Source organism: Danio rerio, chromosome 4 (assembly GCF_049306965.1).
Source record: "Danio rerio strain Tuebingen ecotype United States chromosome 4, GRCz12tu, whole genome shotgun sequence".
Classification (NCBI taxonomy): Eukaryota; Metazoa; Chordata; class Actinopteri; order Cypriniformes; family Danionidae; genus Danio; species Danio rerio.
Window position 1 is genome coordinate 44,929,354 of NC_133179.1, and position 15,705 is coordinate 44,945,058.

General features: G+C 40.4%; 1 long non-coding RNA gene and 2 other non-coding genes across 3 annotated transcripts; 2 read left to right on the forward strand and 1 right to left on the reverse strand.

The window, feature by feature from the left end:
* Positions 1-222: 222 nt before the first annotated feature.
* On the forward strand, positions 223-294 carry trnap-agg (transfer RNA proline (anticodon AGG)). Its single transcript has one exon. It is a non-coding gene; the product is annotated as a tRNA-Pro (tRNA).
* Positions 295-3,103: 2,809 nt separating this feature from the next.
* trnat-ugu (transfer RNA threonine (anticodon UGU)) lies at positions 3,104-3,177 on the reverse strand. Its single transcript has one exon. It is a non-coding gene; the product is annotated as a tRNA-Thr (tRNA).
* A 6,146-nt stretch (positions 3,178-9,323) lies between these two features.
* On the forward strand, positions 9,324-10,485 carry LOC141381726 (uncharacterized). Its single transcript, XR_012402370.1, has 3 exons — positions 9,324-9,358; positions 9,491-9,594; positions 9,978-10,485. It is a non-coding gene; the product is annotated as an uncharacterized lncRNA (long non-coding RNA).
* The last annotated feature ends 5,220 nt before the right edge of the window (positions 10,486-15,705 follow it).

Below are 15,705 nucleotides of genomic sequence, written 5' to 3' on the forward strand. Positions count from 1 at the left end.
GCAGATAGTGTTGCCATGTAATATGGCTGTTTTGCAGTTGCTCGTTGGTCTACGGGCTTGATTTTCGCATAAGGTGCGAGAGGTCCCGTTTTCAAAGCCTGGACGAACCATTGCAGAAGTCCCGGGTCCAAATGAAGCAAAAGCCCTTCTTCAATGTTTGTAAGATAAGGATTTCTGACCATCTGTTGCTGCTGATGTCTTGTGAAATAATCAAGCATTTGTGGCTCGTTGGTCTAGGGGTATGATTCTCGCTTAGGGTGCGAGAGGTCCCGGGTTCAAATCCCGGATGAGCCCTAGCATTTATTCTGTTTTTTTACAGGGCTTTATGGCTTTCATAAAAAACGTTTTTCGAAGAATTCCAGGTTGTCAGCAGATATTGTCGGCACATAAAACATTTCTTTGCTTAGTGGCTTGGTTGTCTAGGAGTATGATTCTCGTTCATCCCATGAGAAATCCCAGATTCAAATTTCGGTTGAGCCCTTACAGTTTTCTGCTGTTTTGTAAGGGCGTTGTGGCTTACACAGAGGCCTTTTTTCTGAGAATGCCAGTTCGTCAGCAGATAGTGTTGCCATATAAAGTTACTGTTTTGCAGTGGCTCGTTGGTCAAGGGGTATGATTCTCGCTTAGGGTACCCTTGATTCGTTAGAGAAAGTTTTCTGACTATCTGATGCTTCTGATGCCATGTGAAATTCTCTCAGTTTAGTGTCTCATTGGTCTAGGGGTATGATTCGCGCTCGGGGTGTGAGAGGTCCTGGGTTCAAATCCCGGACGAGCCCTTGCAGGTGTCATGTGTTTTACAGGGCACTATGTCATTCACTAAAATGTCTTTCGAAGAATTCCAGTTTGTCAGCAGATAGTGTCGCCACATAAAACATTCCTTTGCATAGTGGCTTGCTGGTCTAGGCGTATGATTTTCGTTCATGCAATGAGAAATCCCAGATTCAAATTTCGGTTGAGCCCTTACAGTTGTCTGCTGTTTTGTAAGGTCGTTGTGGCTTACACAGAGGCCTTTTTTCTGAGAATGCCAGTTTGTCAGCAGATAGTGTTGCCATATAAAGTTGCTGTTTTGCAGTGGCTCGGTGGTCTAGGGGTATGACTCTCACTTAGGGTGCCCTTGATTCGTTAGAGAAAGATTTCTGACTATCTAACGCCTTGTGAAATTGTCTCAATTTAGTGGCTCATTGGTCTATGGGTATGATTCTTGCTTTGGTTGCGAGAGGACCCGGGTTTAATTCCCGGATGAGCCCTTGCAGGTGTACTGTGTTTTACAGGGCATTATGTCTTTCGTAAAAACGTCTTTCAAAGAATTCCAATTTGTCAGCAGATAGTGTCGCCACATAAAATATTTCTTGCATAGTGGCTTGCTGGTCTAGGAGTATGATTCTCGTTCATGCCATGAAAAATCCTAGGTTCAAATTTCAGTTGAACCCTTACAGTTGACTTTTGTTTTGTATGGGCGTTGTGGCTTACACAGAGGCCTTTTTTCTGAGAATGCCGGTTTGTCAGCAGATAGTGTTGCCATGTAAAGTGGCTGTTTTGCAGTTGCTCGTTGGTCTACGGGCTTGATTCTCGCATAAGGTGCGAGAGGTCCCGTTTTCAAATCCTGGACGAACCATTGCAGAAGTCCCGGGTTCAAATGAAGCAAAAGCCCTGCTTCAATGTTTGTTAGATAAGGATTTCTGACCAGCTGTTGCTTCTGATGTCTTGTGAAATATGCAAGCATTTGTGGCTTGTTGGTCTAGGGGTATGATTCTCGCTTTGAGTACGAGAGGTCCCGGGTTCAAACCCCAGATGAGTCCTTGCAGTTTCTCTGTAGTTTTACAGGGCATTATGGCTTCCATAAAAAAACGTTTTTCGAAGAATTCCAGTTTGTCAGCAGATAGTGTCGGCACATAAAACATTCCTTTGCATAGTGGCATGGTTGTCTAGGAGTATGATTCTCGTTGATGCCATGATAAATCCCAGATTCAAATTTTGGTTGAGCCCTTACAGTTGTCTGCTGTTTTGTAAGGGCGTTGTGGCTTACACAGAGGCCTATTTTCTGAGAATGCCAGTTCGTCAGCAGATAGTGTTGCCCTGTAAAGTTGCTGTCTGAGTGAACTATGCTTTTAAGCCAGGGGTCACCAAACCTGTTCCTGGAGGTCTTAAAATGACAACCAAAGAGGTTGTTTCCAGTTTTTTCCAGTTGTTTACACACAATTTCTGAAAGCATGTTTCATATTGTCAGAACTCTACACACAAATCACAAAACACACACACATTGGGCAAAACTCTTCAATTCTTCTGCAAAATGAAACTATAAGTTCAAAACAATGTGATTTCTTCTCAAAATGGTATTTTGTTTTCAAATGACACACACAAGCCATCACATTAACAGACATTCATAAGATAAGTTAAACACTAATGTGCTTAATGTAAAACACTATGACCACTTCTTCTCTATTCATCATAATGACTTTCTGTAAGCCTTTTTCAGTTCAGTGTTACACTTACTACAGACAGTACATAGACCTACAGAAGTGCATTGTCAAATTTTTCTGAAAATTGTTTTTATACAAAACAAACAAATAACGAATATATTTTACTGTATTTTCCCCACAAAAACAGCGTACAAAGTGTTGATACCAACCAACACAAAGTTGCAGAAAATGTGGTCTACATATACCATCAACAGAAGTGTTTACTAAATACAGTTACAGAAAATACATAAATAAATAAATAAAACAAACAGCTATACTGCATTCTCTTTTCTGTTTTGGTGTGGCCAAGCAGTGGGGGAAATGTCACCTTGCATGGCAAATCCAGCCATGAAAAGCATCAACTGCTATAGCTTGGAGAAGGGGTATAGGTGTGTTTGGATTTCGGTCTTACACTTTTCATCTGCAGGCAGGAAAAAAATCCTCAATAGTTTTGAGGAATGGAGATTATGGAGAGGGAGATAAACAACTAAAAAACATGGGTGTGCAGTAAACTAGTTGTGAATCAGATGAGCTCTCAAATGTAATTCAATTTGTCGCACTATCCATTATGCCTCAAAGCTATACAGTTTTATAATTTATTTCTTTAAGCTCTATGAAAAAAGCACACGCACCAACCTGAACTAAGGCGCTGCTGGGATTTGAGCCCAGGATCTCCTGTTTACACGACAGGCACTTTGACCAGCTAAGCCACAGCGCCACAAAAATTAATTGTAAGAGACATTTGCCCGATAACAAAAATCGAAGAAGAAAAAAATACACAACAAAAAACAGCATGTCAGGATGCAGAAAATGCTGACCAGATGGATGTGGTCTTTTAGAGTCTGGATGATCATGTCTCAAACTTGACCGGTAACCTGGCCTCTGTTCAAGATCAAAGCAAAAAATGCATTAATTTATTTTTATTTAATCTATCCTTAATCATGTGTTAAGTGTTTTTTGGAACCTCCAGTTACATTACATCCAAACCCACTTTCAGCTCGGAAAATGGAAATCATTTAATCTAAGATAATGGATAGCGCATTGGACTTCTTGGCTGTGAGCCGAGTCATTTAAAGGTTTTGGGTTCGAGTCCCACAAGAGTTGCAAGCTTTGCCCTTTTTCTTCACTGACTTAAGGTGTGGTGCATTTCCAACATTTCAGGCATCTGTCCATCCCGTTTTGCTTTTTTCTTTCATTGCGCAGTGCAGGCTCAGATACTATGGGTACTCTACAAGGAAGCCGATGAATTAATTGAGCTGTTTTAAATAAGGAAGATTATAAAACAGTGTAGGGCCGAGTGGACTTGAGGAATGACTTGAAGGCAACCTGTGGTTTAGGGCAAAAGTAACTGCCATCTATTGTTAAGATCACGCCTTTTGGATTTGTCATACAAGAGCCTCTTTATGCATGTGCAAAGTAACTGAGTAGAAAGCATAGTAAATTTTGCTTCCCCCGCACTGTCTTAGATGAAACTGCATTTGGAAGTATCGTATCCAGAGGTTTTTTCTTTTAGTGTTAAGACTAACGGCTGTTTCACACCGCAAGCGCCAGCAGCGCGTGAGCAGAGCGTGTTTTTTCGGCGTCCATGTTAACAGATTAGAGCTTTCATAATGCACGCAGTAGCAGCGTGTCAGAGCGAGGCGTGAGCGTCGATGAAGCAGCAGTGCAGCGATAGTTTCGACGCCGGGTCTATTTTTGACGCGCTGCTCACGCTCAATTAAAGTGACAGTGCATTAATAATGACCAAAACACAATGAATGACAGCAAAAAGTAGCAATTGTACCCAATAAATGCCTTAATAATGTCAACTGATTTATATATAGTCAATTGTAACCCAGGTTACTAGTGGGTAGTACACAGCAATAGAGCAAATAGAAACACCCTTATAAATATGAAAAAAAAACATTGGCAGAATACTCGATTAAATATTATATATTAAAATTATTTTTTATATAAATAATTCATAATAGAGTATTATACAGCATTCAAGGGAATAGTGCTTTAGAAGAACATCATCGTGCCTTACACTATTGTAATATTCTATGAAGCAGTAGAATCTGGAGGCAGGATGGATGTAATTTGAGGCTGTTTATTTAACAGATGCTGCACACAAAAACATGCTGTGGATCCGGCTAGGACAACAACACACTGCTCTGTCGAACTCTCAGTGGAAGGCTTCTTATTAGCTAAGGACCCCCTCTAGCGGTCACACTACCTCATGACATGTTATTGCTAATTCACTACATCCCCTTCCCCCTGATAACAATAGTGCCTTAACAACTTAATCAAATATACTAACAACATTATGATTTTTATTTATTTATTTTTTTTACACAGTCTAAGCTAGGGACTTCGGGTAGACTGCCTCCATCCCAGTGAGTTCCAGGACGCATTCTTGCCCTGTGGCTGGGGAACTCACCACTACTCTAAGCATAGTCTTTTAAGTAACTGGGCAACTTCTTTGTCCTCGCAGACCTTCTGAGTTCCGGCTGCTCCTCTGCCTTCACAGTCCCTGACACAGTGACCTCGGGTGTAATTCCACTTGCCTGCTGTCCAACACTGTTCCCTGATGGTACAGGGTCCACTGATTCAGGCAATGGCCACTCCTCCAACTCTTGCAAGGAAGTATCCAACCCCACAGCTGTTTCAGCCGGAGATGCCACCTGTCTGGTCCTCTCCTGATCAATGTGCCGACGCACTACCTGGCCATTACCAAGTGCGATGGTATACAACAAGGGTCCCGTCCTTTTCTGCACTGTTCCTGGAATCCAGGTAGGTCCTAAACTGAAGTTCTTGGTATACACAATTTCACCAACACTCACATGTCTCTCTTTTGCATGCAGATCATGATACCACTTCTGCTTCAATTGCTTGTTTTGCACTTGGCTTTTAAAGTCAGGATGAACAAGATCCAGGGTAGACCTCAGTTTGCGTCCACACAACAGCTCTGCAGGTGATTTTCCCGTAGTCGACTGTGGTGTAATTCGATAACTGAACAACACTCTGGCAAGCCTGGCCTCAATGGAATCTCCTGTGCTCTTTTTCATTAGACTCTTGAACGTTTGCACAGCTCGTTCAGCCAAACCGTTAGAAGCTGCATGGTATGGTGCCGTGGTTATGTGCTTGATGCCATTACGACTCATAAATTCCTGAAATTCCTTACTCGTGAAACAACTGCCATTGTCCGACACCACTATTTCCGGTAACCCATGCTGGCTAAAACTTTGTCTCAGGCACTGGATGGTAACAGCAGATGTAGAATTATTCAAAGGAAACACCTCTATCCATTTAGAGTACGCATCCACCAGAATCAGGAACATTTTCCCTTGCCACGGACCAGCATAATCAATATGGATCCTTCTCCATGGCAGCTGTGGAATTTCCCAAGGGTGTAAGGGTGCACAAGGAGGGGTGTTCCTGCTCTCCTGACATCTGATACATGTTTTTACCAGCCCTTCCACAGCAGCATCCATCTGGGGCCACCATACATAGCTCCGTGCCAACCCTTTTATTCTGGTTATGCCTGGATGGCCACTGTGTAACTGTCTGAGTATGGCTGCCCGGCCTTGGGGTGGAATTACTACGCGGGCACCCCACAATACACATCCTCCCTGGACACTCAGTTCATCCTGTTTTTTAAGGTATACTCCAAAAGCTGGATCCTCCACTGTCTTGGGCCATCCTCTAAGCACGTACTCCCTTACTCGAGCCAACACAGGATCTTTAACAATCCATTTTTCCACCTGCTCTGCTTTAACCAATGAAACATCATTCTCGTCCAACAGTAGCACTCTCTCCTCCTCTGCTGGGGTTTCCACTCCTTTTTCCGACAGTGGCAACCGGCTCAGCCCATCAGCATTTTCATGCTCACGCCCTGCTCGATACACAATAGTGTACTCATACCCCCCTAAAGTCACAGCCCATCTTTGAATACGTGGAGAAGCCATCTGTGGCACTTCTCTGAACTCATTAAACAGTGCTATCAGGGGCTTGTGATCAGTCACAATGGTAAAGGGTCTGCCATACACATATGTGTGGAATTTCTTTACCCCGAACAGGACGGCCAAACCCTCCTTATCCAAGTGTGAGTAATTCTTTTCTGCTGCATTTAACGTCCGTGATACAAATCCTATTGGTCTGTCAGTCCCGTCTTCCATCCTGTGAGACAAAACAGCCCCTACTCCATATGGTGAAGCATCACACGCCAAGATAAGAGGTTTGGTAGGATCGTAGTGCACTAGTAAAGCAGATGACTGGAGAAGCTCTTTTGACTTCGCAAAAGATTCTTCCTGCTCAGAGCCCCATGTCCACTTTGTTTCCTTCTTCAACAACCTGTGCAAGGGTGCCAACACTGTGGACAGAATGGGCACAAACTTATGATAATAGTTTAACAAGCCTAGATAAGCCTTCAGTTCACTCACTGTCTGTGGCATGGGGGCTTCCTGTATCGCTTGCACCTTTTCTGCGTCTGGCTGCACGCCTGCAGCACTGATGCGGTGGCCCAGGAATACCACTTCCTCTCCCAGGAACTCACATTTGCTCCTTTTTAGTCTCAATCCACTCGATTTTAGTCTCCTCAGAACCTCCTCCAGATTCCTCAGATGCTCTTCATCATTAGCTCCTGTGACTAATATGTCATCCAAATACACCACAACGTGCTTCAAGTTTTGGAGAATTCCCTCCATGGTGCGTTGGAAAATGGCTGGACTTGATGCCACCCCAAAAGGTAGTCTACAGTATGTGTACAGTCCCTTGTGTGTGTTAACAGTGACATATTTCTTTGCACTTTCATCCAGCATAATTTGCTGATACGCATGGCTCATGTCCAGTTTGGAAAATTTCTGACCTCCAGCTAACTGAGTGAACAAATCTTCCACTTTTGGAATGGGATATTGTTCCACACTGGATGCTCTATTTACTGTGAGTTTATAATGTCCACAAATTCGAATAGAGCCACCTGGTTTCCTCACCGGCACGATAGGAGCTGCCCACTCCGCAAACTGCACTGGTTCAATAATTTTCTCCTCAACCAGTCTCTGGAGCTCAGCCTCCACCAAGGGCTTGACTGCAAAAGGAATACGTCTGGGCTTAAAGAATCGTGGTTGGGCCTCGGGGTTGACATGAATTTTAGCTGTGGTGCCTTTGAGCTGCCCCAGCTCTTCTTTAAACACCTCTGCGTGTCTATCTAACACATCTGCTATCTTCCATGTCGGCACTGCTGTTACTTGATTTACCAGCTGTGGCAACAGCCCAAAATCTTTCAGCCAGCTTCGCCCCAACAAGTTAGGCTCCTCTCCATCTACCACAACCATTGTCATTTCTTTTTTTACATTTTGGATTTCCACCGTTACTGTAGCTTGACCCAGCACTTCCATCCTTTCCCCTGTATAGGTCTTTAGTTTCATACTGCAGGGTCTCCATTCTGGCATGTCTGCTTTCTTCCACAACTTAGAATATTGCCCTCTGCTGATAATTGTCACTCCACAACCCGTGTCGACTTCAAAGTCCACTTCCATGCCATTTACACTCACTTTCTGTGTTATAGGGCCCACTTTTGGCTGGACTTGGGATACACTGTATATTGTGTTAATATCACTGGTGTCCTCCCTCCCGTTACATTCCTCCTCTCTAACGAGATAAGTCCTCCTACCTTTCTCTTTTTTCTCTCCTTTTTGTCCTTTGAATGGAGTGTTTTGCCCCCCCCCCAGCAGCTTGTTTCGCCCTGCATACGCGCTTGATGTGTCCCCGCTTTCCACATTTATGGCAGAGCTCATTCAAAAACTTGCATTCCTCTGGTGCATGCTGTCCTTTGCATTTGTAACACACCATGTCTTTTTGTCGACCCTTCTTCTCAAATGTGTACACTCTATGCACTGCTGCCGGTCCTTTAAATGACTTCATGGTTTGTGCTGTGTCCTCCATTAACAATCCATGCAAATCTCTCACATTCTTGTTTGCAGACTCCATTGCCTGGCAGATTGTCAGTGCCTTTTCAAAAGTTAGCTCCACTTCCGATAGCAGCCTTCTCTGCATTCGGTCGTCGTTCACTCCACAGACGAGTCTGTCTCGCAGCATTTGTGGGAGTGTAGACCCATACTCACAGTGCTGTGCTAACTTTTTCAGTTCTGCCACAAAATCAGCAACAGTCTCACCATCTTTCCGTGTACGTGAGTTAAACTTAAATCTTTGCACTATCTCACTTGGCTTAGGATTGTAATGAGTCTTTAGCACAGTCACCAGCTCCTCATAAGTTTTGTCTCCTGGCTTTTCAGGGGAGATCAAACTTCTTAATAAACTATATGTCGATGCCCCAACACCACTTAACAGCACCGCTTTCTTTTTCTCAGCACTGTCAATTCCATTGGCTTGGAAAAAATATTCGAGCATTTCGATATATTCATCCCATAACTGTGATGCATTATCAAAAGGACTCACCGTCCCCACCAATGAAGTCATTTTGTCTTGATAATCGCTGATATACTCTGCCAGTGATGTCGAGCGATCTGTTTACTCCAGCCTTTCTCAGCAATCAATCAATTATGTCCTCTGACACGCCACTCCTTAAATCCTCGTCGCCAATTATGTAATATTCTATGAAGCAGTAGAATCTGGAGGCAGGATGGATGTAATTTGAGGCTGTTTATTTAACAGATGCTGCACACAAAAACATGCTGTGGATCCGGCTAGGACAACAACACACTGCTCTGTCGAACTCTCAGTGGAAGGCTTCTTATTAGCTAAGGACCCCTCTAGCGGTCACACTACCTCATGACATGTTATTGCTAATTCACTACAACTATAGCAGCAGATCAGATTTACAAACAATAACAAATCTCTGTCTGTTAGCTTGTGTTTACCATTGCTATGGTGATTCAGTGTTTGCAAGGGAATGCAGAGATGTAAGTTGTTATATTAATAACAGTAGAAAACTATTAGATATATATCTTTTAATGTTTTAAATGCGTATTAACTGTGAAAATTGACCATTAATAAGATGCTGAAATGATTTCTATCATATATTTTTAATGAAGGATTGAGAGAAAAAAACAAGATTTGTATCTGTGAGTGAAATCTGCACACGAGTGCCACCTGGAGTTTTCCTGGTTTTTCGCTTTGATTTTGAATGATTTCCTTGGTGAGTTCGTGTTTTTTTTTTTTTTTTTTCATTATAACATGATTTAAACTAGTGTCAAAAATGTGTTTCATCAATTAACCATTTGTTTGGTCTAGTAAAAACACAGTATTATACACAGTATTATACAAGTGATTGTGTAAAGTTTAAGTGAGAGAGTTTAAGTAAAATGCTGTCATTTGTAAAAAGAAAATGCCAAATAGGAGAAAGAAATAGGAAAAACACAGAAATTCAGCAGAGAGAAGCATATACATGGTCATTTATTGTTGCTGTTTATTTACAAATGTGTTAAGCTGAGATAATGCATACACTGTAAAATGCTAATGGTTTTTTTCTCCCCTTTGTTTGTTTGCTTGTGCATCTTCTTCTGGTTTTTCATCGGTGAGATGTTCTATTGAAGTCAGTTGCTGAATGTGATCAGCTCTGCATTTGAATTAATTGAAGTGTGAACTCTTTTCTGGATTTGGATTGTCTCAACTTCCATCGGTGCGTGTCTAATTGTGGAGTTGGACTGGCGAGCCTCCCATTAAGTGGATTTTTTGGATACACCTGTTGGAAAGATACAAAGTGAAACCTATTCAGCGTCATGGTAAGAGTGTAAATTTACAACACACTCACAAGTGCAACATCCTGGATCTCTGGAACTGAATTTGCAACCTAGTTGTTTTGCAAAAGAATCTTTTTGAGTGTTCATCACCTGTACTGGACTTTTGGGACATTTTGAAATGTTTTAAGTGAATGTTTTATTTTCATTTTTATTTTATTTGTACATTGTTTCATTGGAGTGTTCATTTGTTGCAATTTTTGAAGCTTTATAGAGAGAAGTTAATTGGTTTAAGAAGGGAAACCTTGATTATATATTGAATAATAAAACAATTTTAGTATTGTATTATTAACTTACACTTAAAAACCTTTAATATAGTATTGTTATTAGTATATTAGTATTATATTATTGTTTATAATAGTAACCAAAATATAATATTAGACCTTAACAATAGAAAAACAGAAAAATAACATAATATTAACTTACCTTATTAGTGATACAGCCAAAAACCCAGTGAAGAAAGAGAAGTGTTATTAGAGAGTGTAAATAAGATTGAGGTCATTAGATGAGTGTGAAACAAGCCTAGAATTTGTTTTATTTATATTTATTATTAATTTTATTTTATATTTCTGTGAAAGTTTTACAATACAATCTTTTATTATTCTTACCTCTGTGTTCGAGTCCTTCACTGTTGTTGTATCTTCTCTCTCTTTGGAGAAATTTAGACTTCTGAGCATCTGGTCAATTGATTAACAGCTTATAATACATTTGTGTATCGAGGGTTACACGATCAAATGAACCTAAACGATTAAAAACGGCAACAAACATTATTTTGGCCCGAACTACAAAACCAAATGTAAAACAATTTTAGTATCAGTTTAGCTTAATTTGCACGCTAGTGTTTCAGGAGGGGAAATAGAATATTTAAGGGAGTTGTAGTCCATAGCGAAGTGTATTGTGGGTAGTGTAGTTCGACACGCAAGCTGGATGATGTGAGCTCAAGCAGAGCTTCGGCTTTGTTTTATGTTCACTCAAGTTATTCCCACCGGGAGCTGTTTGCACTGTGAACCTGACAACACGAAAATAAGTAAAAGAAGTGCATACATTAATTACTTTTCTCCGTCTCATCAACTGCACAAGCATGAATTAACGAGCTGTTATTCTGCCGCTGGACATCACTAAAGCAGAGAAAGTAACACTAGTTTGATCATGTTGTTACACCTGGCTCAAGGATGTAACATAATAAGGGAGACGACAAGGAGAAGTATAATCAAAAAGAATATTTATTTAACTCAATTTAAATTATATAATCAAAATATCAGTATCAGTATGTTTAATCAGTGTGAAATGCAAATGAATGGATGCGGTAAATGTAGTCAATGATAGTGTATGGATGCGAAAGAAAGCATAATGCCCAAATAGGAGCGCGGCTCTGGCGAACTGCCAAGTGTATAGACAGCGGCCCCGACAAACTCTCTACCGGGGTTTAAATAAGGGCGCTGACCAGCATCAGGTGCGCTGAAGGCACGCCCCCAATCTAGAATCAAAAATCAAACACAAACAAAACAACGCAGTCCTAACAATGTATAAATATCATTATAACTATATTGTATAAATATTGTTATAACTAGGCCTACAACAACCTGACAATCAAAAAACAAACGACATGATATCACAGGCGATTGTCTTCTGACTGTAGACACTTCTCATAGAGCTTGAGAAGCATACAGTACTATTTGATCTATAAAATTTGAAAAATAAACATTTGCAGGTTAAAGAAGCAGCATAGGATGAAGTTGTCGCGAGTCTTGGTGCAGATGAAAAGTTTAAAAAGTGTATTTGTATATAGAGTAAGGGTGGAGCCGAACCCCAATACGGTATTCGGAAAGGCACGAATAGCGTGTTTTTACGAATACTTGATTCGAACAAATACTTGAAAAATTATTTGTATTCGGAAGCAAGAAAAACACTATATCAAAAAGCAGCGTTTCCTCATGAGACCACAGTGCATGCCCGCGTGAGAGAGAGAGAGAGGCAAAACGCGCCAAAGCCCGAAACTGAAAGCGAGACGTGACTTTTAAGGGGTTGTTTCATATGGATTTATTAATCATTCTTACTGTTCGGTGATCGCTAACTGCCGTAGTTTATTAAAGACGCAAACCTCTCACAGCACGTCAGCTGCGCGCCTTCAGCAGACCTCCTCATTCCTGCAGCACGAGAGCTTTATGATTGTTTATGCGCGCCAAAAGTGGCGGATCTGTCCGGTAAAATATCTGACTGCGTGTCACCGCATCCCTAAGGACTGTTTGGCGAAATATTTGACTGCATGTCACTGCATATCAAACGACTGAAAGGATATAACTAGAGAACTCTCCACTGTGCTACTGGGTGAGAGCATATGGCAAGCCGTTTTAGCATTTAAACCTTGTTCAGACTATCCATAAATATATTTAGAGATATCTCTAATTATATTTTGACTTGTCATAATTATAATTCGACTAGTCAGATTGGAAATATCTGCAAATATATTATGATAGACTAGTCATATTCCTCCATTGACTTCCATTGAAAAATATTTGTAGATATCTCTAAATAAGTTGACTAGTCACAATTGTAATTAGATATATCTCCAAATGAATTTTGACTAGTAAAAAATCCAATTCAAGATATCTACAACTGTAATTAGACTTTTAGTAAATTAATTAGAGATATCTTCAAATATATTTGTAAATATCTCTAAATATGATGAATTAAAGATATCTCTAAATGTATTATGACTAGTAAAAATTACAATTGTTACTAGTCAAAATTCATCTGATTTCGTACTAGTACAATTGTAATTGCAGATATGTCTAATTGTCATTCTGAGTAGTGGAATTATAATTATGACTAGTCAAAATATAATTAGAGATATCTCTAATATATTTATGGAGTCAGAACAAAGATTTAAATGCTAAAAAGGCTTGCCATAGAGAGCGCTTCTCACTGAACAGAGCACCGCGCAACCTTCTATGTAATGTATTATCACATGCACTAAAAGCATCAACACAGCCACATTCTGCCCCAGCAAGTCAGTTTCAAACATAAAACAAACAAACAAACAAACTTTGTGTCTTTTTTGTGGCTGGCAGATGATAATAGCAGGGCTGTATCTTTTAGTATTATATAGAATACTTTTGTTCTGCCAGATCTCCCAGGCAGGGTTTTATTTAGATTGATTTAGTTAATATTAGTTTTTGGAATTCTGTCCATTGGAAAGAAGTTCTTTCAGAAGAAGAACAGTTTTTTGAAGTATTATTTGTTTTTATTCTGTCTATTCAGTGTCCTTCAACAAGAACGGTGGTGGTGGGGTTCATAATATTCACAATGGTATTTTATTAGTTGTTGGTTTAACCATGGATGAGATAATGGCTTCTATGTTATTTTCTTTTCAATGACATTTCTTGTCACATGTTCAAAAACAACAACCAATATTGCATATCTATAATTTATATAATGGGTATAATTAAACAATACTTTCACTATAACGTAAATTAGAAGTGTAATAGAAAAAATATATATTTTTGCGCCATTTTGAATTTTACTCGAATACAAATACAAATACTTTTCCCCCCTCAACAAATACAAATACAAATACCGGCTGCTCCGCACATCCCTAATATAGAGACACATACGTAACTAGATAGAATAGACAGAGATAGGTTGATCTCTGCAGCAGCTGCCAAAGAGCTGCACGCAGACACCTGGTGTGAAAGGCAAACGCTTGCGTGTTGCTTCTGCTCTCTTCACGCGCTGCGCACACTCTGCTCATGCGCAACTGACGCTTGCAGTGTGAAACAGGCATAAGTTGGCCAGAGCACCTGTCTTGGCAACAGCAGGTGCTAGATTCAAATCCAAACTGCACCTTTTCCTCAGATTAGGGGAGAGTGGCTTTCTGATCTGAAACTCTTTCAATGGCCAATAGCATATGTTTGTCCCAATTTCCATTTTCCAAGCTGACTCTGGGTTTTGATGTAATGAAACTGTAGGTTCCAAAAAACACTTAACACATGATAAAGGATAGATTAAATAAAATAAATTATTTAAATTAAATAAATAAAATCTGCAGTTGGCTGTTCTTTCACATTTTTTGCTTTGATCTTGAACAGAGGCCAGGTTACTGGTCAGGTTTGAGACATGATCATCCAGACTCTAAAAGATCACGTCCATCTTGTCAGCATTTTCTGCATCCTGACATGCTGGTTTTTGTTCTGTATTGTTTTTTTTTCTTTTTCGATTTTTGTTATTGGGCAAATGTCTCTTAAGATTGATTATTGTGGTGCTGTAGCTTAGCTGGTCAAAGCGCCTGCCTTGTAAACAGGAGATCCTGGGCTCAAATCCCAGCAATGCCTTAGTCCAGGTGATGCGTGGGCTTGTTTTGTAGAGCTTACTTAAACAATCTCTTTGCTTGCCATTTTTAGACTTGCTGTCTTTTTTTAGTCTCTGTGTGCAAAAGCGTCTTTTTTTTTTTAGTCAGTGTTGGACCTGTGGCTTAATTGGTCAAAGCGCCTGTCTAGTAAACAGGAGATTCTTGGTTCAAACCCCTAAAGTTCCTATTGTACAGCTTCCAGGACTGCTTTTTCTTAAGAGTTACGAGTGTTTACGCAGCGGCATGTTTAGCAGTCGGTTCCTAACAAAACTCGAATCCATAAATACGCTGCTCGTTCAAGAGGGCTTTGGACAATGGCTTTATATAGCATAGTGTGGTAATGCGTAACCAATTGGACTTTAATATTTCAAGTCTAGACATTCAAGCATGCAGCGCTACCGTTGTTAGGTTTTTTTTTTTTCTCTTTTTCCGATTAAACAATTAGCCTATGTCAACATCATTTGGCACTGTGCTTTAGTTGGTCAAAGCGACTGTCTAGTAAACAGGAGTTCCTGGGTTTGAATCCCAGCAGTACCTTGTCTGCAGTTGGCTGTTCTTTCATGGGCCAGAGAATACCAAAAAGTGCTTTCTGTGCAACAGTGCTAGAGGCAGCAGAGCACTCAGGTTCTTTGGTGCAATGAATAGCGCATTGGACTTCTAGGCTGTGAGCTGAGCCTTTCAAAGGTTGTTGGGTAGAGTCCCACCAGATTCGCAGACTTTGCCCTTTTTCTTCACTGACTTAGAAGTGGTGCGTTTCCAACATTTTAGACATCTGTCCATCCCGTTTTGCTTCTTTCTTTCATTGCGCAGTGCAGGCTCAGATACTAGGGGTACTCTACAATGAAGCCGATGACTTAATTGAGCTGTTTTAAATAAGGGAGATTAGAAAACGGTGCAGGGCCGAGTGGACTTGAGGAATGACTCGAAGGCAACCTGTGGTTTTGGGCAAAAGTGACTACCACCTATTGTTGAGATCACGCCTTTTGGATTTGTCGTACAAGAGCCTCATTATGCATGTGCAAAGTAACTGAGTAGAAAGCATAGTAAATTTTGCTTTTCTGCATCCTGACATGCTGGTTTTTGTAATGTTTTTTTTTATTATTCATTTTAATTTTTATTTAATTTTTGTTATCGGGCAAATGTCTCTTACTTTCATTTTTGT